This window comes from Sorex fumeus, unplaced genomic scaffold (genome assembly GCF_029834395.1).
Source record: "Sorex fumeus unplaced genomic scaffold, SorFum_2.1 ptg000008l, whole genome shotgun sequence".
Lineage (NCBI taxonomy): Eukaryota > Metazoa > Chordata > Mammalia > Eulipotyphla > Soricidae > Sorex > Sorex fumeus.
The window spans coordinates 31,902,856-31,910,485 of NW_026606065.1; the positions used below are offsets into that span (position 1 = coordinate 31,902,856).

General features: G+C 43.1%; 1 non-coding gene across 1 annotated transcript; it reads right to left on the bottom strand.

The window, feature by feature from the left end:
• Window positions 1-469: 469 nt before the first annotated feature.
• Window positions 470-676, bottom strand: LOC130019574 (small nucleolar RNA U3). The gene has a single exon (XR_008791868.1). It is a non-coding gene; the product is annotated as a small nucleolar RNA U3 (small nucleolar RNA).
• Window positions 677-7,630: the final 6,954 nt, after the last annotated feature.

Genomic DNA, 7,630 nt, shown 5'->3' on the forward strand with positions numbered 1-7,630 from the left:
TATTACTACGTCTATTACTGCTGCTTATTACCACTACTATAGCTACCACAACCACTTCTAGTACTCCTGTCTACTACCATTACCAGTACTGCTTCTACTTCTGTTACTACTGCTTTTTACTACTACCGTAGCCACCACTACTACTTCTAGTACCACTTCCATTCCCATCATCACCACCGCTTCTCCTAGTACTACTTTCACTGCTATTACCATCATAATCACCACTACTGCCACCACTGCTAAATAACATTACTGTCACTACCTCTCACACATTGATTTTGTTTTGGGGCCATGCCAAACGCTTCTTAGGAGATACTCTTGATTTAGTTTGTGGGGTCAATCCTGGTGGTGCCCAGTGGGGGTCAACGCTGTGCTGAGGATCGAACCTGGGTCTCCTGCCCTCTCGCCCATTGACATTCTTCCAGCCCCACTACTGATCTTCTATTTATTTATTTATTTATTTAAAGAAGCCACTCAGCCTGCATCCTCTCCCTCTCCCTCTTCCCAGGGAAGAGGAGAACCATCTTGTGAAAGGCGTTTGTGAAAGCAACTCCTGGAACTGACTTTATGCTCAGGAGAGGATGCTCTGGCTACTCCCCGTGGTTTTGGGTGCTCTACACATCTGAGAACTTCTCTAGGAATGAACTATAGAGATGATCACTGAAAGCACAGTCTTCCACCACTAGTTAACCTTACCGTCACCATCAACCACTGCTGGTAATACTAGTTACTACCACTGCCGTCATCATTGCTAATTCATCCAATACTATTGTCTTTTATCATCACTATCATTATTACATCTACTACTATTACTACTACCAATTACATTAACTTCCCTTATTCATTCATTTATTTTTTTATTTAGGGGTCACACCGGGTGTTGCTCAGGGTGTCCTCCTGGTGGGCTTAGGGAACCATATGGGATGTCCAGGATCGAACCGAGGTCAACTGTGTGCAAGGCAGTATCTGCTGTACTATTGCTCTGACCCCCAAACTTCCTTTTCTTTTTTTTTTAAGGATTTTTTTACCCCATAAAACAGACGGTCATGGTCCTCCCATTGTTCATCGATTTGCTCGAGCGGGCCCAGTAACGTCTCCATCCTGAGACTTATTGTTACTGTGTTTGGCATATCGAATACGTCACGGGTAGTTTGCCAGGCTCTGCCATGCGGGCAAGATACTCTTGGTAGCTTGCCGAGCTCTCCAAGAGGAGCGGAGGAATCGAACTTGGGTTGGCCATGGTGGCTGTGTGCAAGGCAAAAGCCCTACCTGCTGTGCTATCTCTCCAGCCCATGTCTCACTTTTATTTATTTTACCCCCCATTACTTTTACCCCATGTCTCACTTTTATTTATTTATTTATTTTTGCTTTTTGGGTCACACCCGGTGATGCACAGGGGTTATTCCTGGCTCTGCACTCAGGAATTACTCCTGGCGGTGCTCAGGGGACCATGTGGGATTTCTGGGAATCAAAGCCGTGTCGGCTGCATGCAAGGCAAACACCCTACCCGCTATGCTATCTCTCCAGCCCCCTTCCTTTTCTTTAAGTTGAAGAATTTCCTTAATTCCAATGAAACAGGGTTGATGCTAAACCTGAAAATATGGAACCCCTTTTGATCACTCTTCTAAAAATACTGGTTGGTAAGAACTGACAATGCCCTAAATGGTCATGATCAGTACAGGCCAATCTACCAACACTGTGGTCATCAGTGCCTGTAAGTTGTTTCAACCTGCCCTGAGGCCCACTGCAGGGACATGGGGCATCTGCCTGAGGCGGCTGTGGTCAGCCTTGGGTTTTCTCACATGAACTGAAAGGACCAGAGGCAGCCCTCTAACTCACAAATGGCACATCAGAGGCAAGATGGCATTAAGCTCTCTCCTAACAGCCAACATTTTAAGGATTCCAGTTCTACAAACAGTCGAACTGCCCTTGGCTGATGGGTCCCAGCTGCCAGGGAGCTCTGGCTGAGAGACCATGACTGTGATCATTCACCAAAGTCTGTTTCGCTTCCTGAACTCAGAGAAGCCATTTGCTTCCAGTAGATGTGACAGCAGTCTGATCTCAACTGCAAACAACTGTCAACTAATCATTCGTGCATCCCTCCATCCACAACACACTAGCTCGGGTCCTTGTGCTATGATCTCTGTTGGGTACCATTCAAGTGACCATCCACACACGTACTCCCATGATGTGGCCACACAGAAACGCCAGCTCAAGGCTGGGGAGTGGGAGAGACAGAGATGCAGGATATCAGAAACCAGATGCCAGGCCTGGCTTGGGGACAGGAAAAGGCTTCTCTGTGCCTCAGTTGAATGACACATGTGCATGAACCAGATTGTGGGAAGGTCCTGGATGATGCTGAGGGCAGAGAATCTGGAAGGCGGTAGAAAGACATGAAGAATTTGAATCTGCTTGATCATTTTCCTGCTCAGAGGGATAGGTTCTTCCACATCAGTGTCCAGCTTGGTTTGGGCCAGCTGAGTCAGACAAAGGTCTTCTTACTTTGAGGCCACTGTGCTCAGGAGATTCTCAGTGGCCACAGGGTAGGAGTCTGGGTAAATAAATGCATGGCTGAGGTGCTTGGATTCCTGTGTCTTCTCTTCTGCCTCTGGATCATTCAGATGAGGCCCTAGATTCTAGATCTTCCACCTGGTGGGCCCAGTGCAAGGGATGAGGAGGTATCCCACGGAAGCATGCCACAGTGAGAGCAGACCGCCAATGTGGGCCCCTGCTCTTGGAATGTTTGCCTTCTGGAATCCATTCCGAGATTAGGTTTGCCTTTCCGAATACTTCCCCAGATCAGCATCTCAGAAATGTTGATCGCCATGTGTAGAGGTAGAAAGTCTCAGCCCTCCAGTTATCTCCTGCTCTGAAAAATGCTTCCAAAGCCTTACCTCCCCAAACAGATCCAGGCCAAATATTCCGGGACTGAATTTTTTTTTTTGCAAATCCTCGGTGGCGCAATGCCTATTTTTAAAAAAATTCTCTTAGAGGAAGAAAAGCTGGAATTACCACACAGTTTGTTTTGTGGAGAGAGAGAGTACTTGGTTAAAAATTCCAGAAATATCACTTTCATTCCCCTTTCCCTTCCTTTCCTTTGCTCTTTTCTGGCCTCCATCCCAATACAATTATTTGCAAAATTAATTGAGAGCTCGAAATTACCTGCAAAAGGCCCAACAAAGATACCAGAGTATTAAAAAATTGAATGTTGTAAACGAATTATGACCTCTGACTTAAAATTTTTGTAATGGTTTCAGATAAAATAATCAAGCTCCACATAGCATTCTGTATTAATAAATCCCATTTAAGGGGAATGGGGGACAAGATAGATGAGAAATAATGGGGGGCCAGGGCTCAAGGGAATCCAAGTACATAAGGGTATTAAGGAATAATAGAGCTAAATATCCAAACCATAGAGTCAACAACACCAAAATCTCAAGACCGAAGCTCTAATAACTAAATTTAAATGGTGCCTGTCAAGATGGCAGGCTGGGGTGGGGATGGCAGGGGGTGGGGTGAGGGGGTGGCAGGAGAGGAAATCTGGGAACACTGGTGGAGGAAAATTCACACTGGTGGCAGGATCTGTAATAGAACATTGTATGTCAAAATCCCAACTATAACTAACGGTGCTTCAATAAAATAAAAGTTGGAAATAGAAATAAAGGTTAAATGGCAAACTTGAAAAAAAATCACCTTTAAGACATAGTGGAGGGCTGGAGCGATAGCACAGTGGGTAAGGTGTTTGCCTTGTACACGGCCGACCTGGGTTCGATTCCCAGCATCCCATATGGTCCCCAGAGCACTTTCAGGAGTAATTCCTGAGTGCATGAGCCAGGAGTAATCCCTGTGCATTGTCGGGTGTGACCGCCAACCCCCCCCCCCCCAAAAAAAAAGACATAGTGGATAGTGGATACTAGAAAGTCATTCCTCCTCTTAAAAATACAGGAGGAATGCAAAGTGAAAGTGATGTCTTAAAAATAAGAAGAATTTCCCCTCAGAACAATGGGCATTGTAAGTGTGAACTTAAGTCATTACTTCTAGAATCAGGTTAAAGGGCGATGAGCACACCAAGACTAATTAGCAGTATTTCAGGAAATATGGCCAATGCATCAACGCATGAAATTTAAAATCACCATTGAAATAAAGGAAAATGTTGGGATTAATTCTAGATATGCAAGTCAGGGACCATAAAACAATTGGAACTATATAATAGTGGGTGAGAGGGGGTGGAGAAAGGTGAATAGCATGCATGCAGCTGACGTGGTTTATTCTCTGCATCACACAGTTCTCAAGAACTGCCAGTGTGATCCCAAACCCCAAAGTAAAGTTACAAAATAAAATCATTGGAACAAATATATACAATGTATCTTTAATATAGGGGCTGGAGCAATAGCACAGTGGGTAAGGCATTTGCCTTGTACGCGGCCGACCTCAGTTCAATTCCTCTGCCTCTCTCGTAGAGCCCAGCAAGCTACTGAGAGTATCTAGCCCACACGGCAGAGCCTGGCAAGCACCCCATGGCGTATTCAATATGCCAAAAACAGTAACAACAAGTCTCATAATGTAGACGTTACTGGTGCCCCCTCGAGCAAATCAATGAACAATGGGAGTGCTACAGTGCTACATCTTAATATTGATCACAAATGCTTTGACATATAGGTACAATTATTAATAATATCCAAAAACATGTAGAAAATTTATAATGTCAGAATATGATGAGCTCTCGGGGTTAAGTCCTGAACACAGAGCCAGGAATAACCCCCGAGTGCCACTGGATGTGGCCCCCAAACAGAAAACAAAACAAAACAGGAATAGGAAGACACTTATTTTGCATGCAGCTGACCATTGTTCGAATCCTTGGCATCACATATAGTCCCCTGAGCACTGCCAGGAGTTACTCATTAACATAAAGCTAGGAGTAGCCCCGAGCACTGATGGATGTGGTACAAAAACCAAAAGACATAAAAACGATATCCTATAAGGGCGTTAACCTTGCATGCAGCCAACATGGCCGACCCGAGTTCGATTCCTCTGCCCCCCTCGGAGAGCCCTGGCAAGCTACCGAGAGTATTCAATATGCCAGACACAGTAACAACAAAGTCTTCAATGGAGACGTTACTGGGCCCGCTCGAGCAAATCAACGATCAACGGGAGGGCTTTACCTTTACCTTTTTATATAAAATATATGGTACTAAAATGCAAATAAGTGGAAACCTATATAATTTTTTATGGTAAGATTTAGTTCTGTTAAGATTTGAAGTCCTCTCTCAAATTTCAATTCTTAAATTCAGGGATTTTATCTGTAATTTGGCGAAACAACTTCAGACTATGTAGAACACTCCACTGGCTAAAAATAGTTAAGAAAAATATCTTGAAAAGAAAAGTGATGATAATGGATAATCCTACCCCAACCTCACAATGAGAAAACATGATATAAATCATAACAATTAAATCAGCATAAGAAAGAAATATATATGGATGGATCAGTGAAACAGATTCATGCCTTAGAGGTTCATGATATAAAATTATGCATGAACTATAAAGAAAGCATCAGAAAACAATAGGAACAAAGTATTATTTATCAATTGAAAATTTAGGAAAGTTAGTTATTGTGGCAGAGGCTATTTATAAGCTACTCAATATTTCAGCCTCCAGCTTTCCTTAGCAACCAAAACCCCATTCTTTAGGACTAGTAGTGTGCTTTATTATCGGGTCACTTTGCCTGTGTTTGGGTCCGAAAAGAACCCTTAACCAATGAGGTAAATAGAATAGTTGCTGGAGGGGGAATCTATTCTTATGCCTGTCTCAGCTAGAAATGTTCCTCTGGTTCTCTTTTTCCCTCGTCCACTGGTATGTGGGACGGAAGCTGATCTTGTGTCAGAGAAGACACAAGGACCTTAAAATTGAAGGTCATGAGAGAGCGAGTCATCTTACCAACGAGGACAAAGCTACCAATGGACCTGTACTCTCTACCTCAGCATACTTGTTAAATAGTGAAAACAAGTTAAGCACCACCAGATTTAAGTCAAGGTCATTTGGGGTGTAACCATAGTCTGCGGCCAAATATAATCCTCACTCAGCCCTGCAGCAGAAGAAGGCAAGGTAAATTGGACTCTTTCCTTTAAGTAGCTAAGCCAAAAAAAAAAAAAAACCCTGCAATTTTATTTAGCAGTTAAATCTGGACAGAGAAGCAGGCACCAAAACATATTCATTTAAAAAGCATTGCCAAAAACCAACAATTCATGTAAAATTACTTAGCAATGTAGGAGAAGAAAGCACTACAGAAAACACTGTGTTTCATGATAATATTCTAAGATTTTTCTCTTTAAAATCAGAGTCAACACAGGTGCATGCTATTACAGCTTCAATTCTGCTATGTACTAGAATTCCTGGTCTATTATGCGAGACAAAACTAGCATTGGGGGGTGGGAAAGTAGGATTGATGAAATGTAACAGAAGCTGGTATCTTGATGACATAAAATTCAATGGGGGGGCTCTAGACTTGTGTACAATCCTTTTCTTTGCTGACTTAGGAATTGTAGTCAGCAATTCCTTGCACGTTGTGACTTTAACTGTCTTTAATTCCTTAATATCCAGCTTCAGTAGAAGACGCATTGCTGCACCATCTGGTTAACAGGAAGGGAAAGAACAGGAAACAAGAGTCCCTCCTGCACACATTCCATTGGCTAAAATTTAGTGCTAAGGGCCTACCTGATTACTGGGGAAGCTGGGAAATGTAGTTTGGCTATGGATTTTCAGGAAGAAGGAAAACAGGTATGGCGAAGAGTGAGTCTGTCTGACTAGGCTGCGGCAGTTAGTGCAGGAAGAGAATAAAAGGAAAGGAATCAGAATCAGGAAGCAAGAAGTACCACATCTGTCATCACTGGAAGATGATGAGATGGTCCACAAAGAAGCTCACCCCTAAATTACAGACAAATAATTAAAACACCAACTAAGAACGGCCATGCACCACCACCCACAGAATCGAGAAAGAGCTATCAGTCTGTCAATCCTGTCTGTGCCCGGGCCAGGTGAGGTTTCCCGTGTTGATGATATGGCCGCGCGACATCTTATTATCTCATTCTTGCTTTGGACAACTTGGCAGGCTACCGAGTGTAACCTGCCCACACGGCAGAGTCTGGCAAACTCCCCGAGGCGTGCCCAATATGCCAAAATCAGTAACAATGATGGGTCTCATTCTCCTAACCCTGAAAGAGCCTTGAATGTGGCACTTTTTAGAATCTTAGGGCTAGGACGAAGGAGACGTTACTGGTGCCTGCTCGAGGCAATAGACAAACAACAGGATGATCGTGATCGTGATCGTGAATTAAAACATGAGTCTAACAAGTTTGTCAAATATCAAACCAATATAAAAGCCAAACAATTCTATATTCTCTTAAAATAGTTAAACATGGAGGGCATTAGCATCATGAACTTCTAACAGTATGGTGACATATGAGAACAAAACAAAATCCAAGCCTGTACCATGGGGAAGTCTGAAGTTCTGAAAACAGGTAATCAACATACAGAATCTAAGGAAAATACGGGTAAATTCGATTACATCAGAATTAAGAACTATTATTAATTAAAAAAGGTCACAGGGCAGTAAGACAAATCACTAGTTGTTACA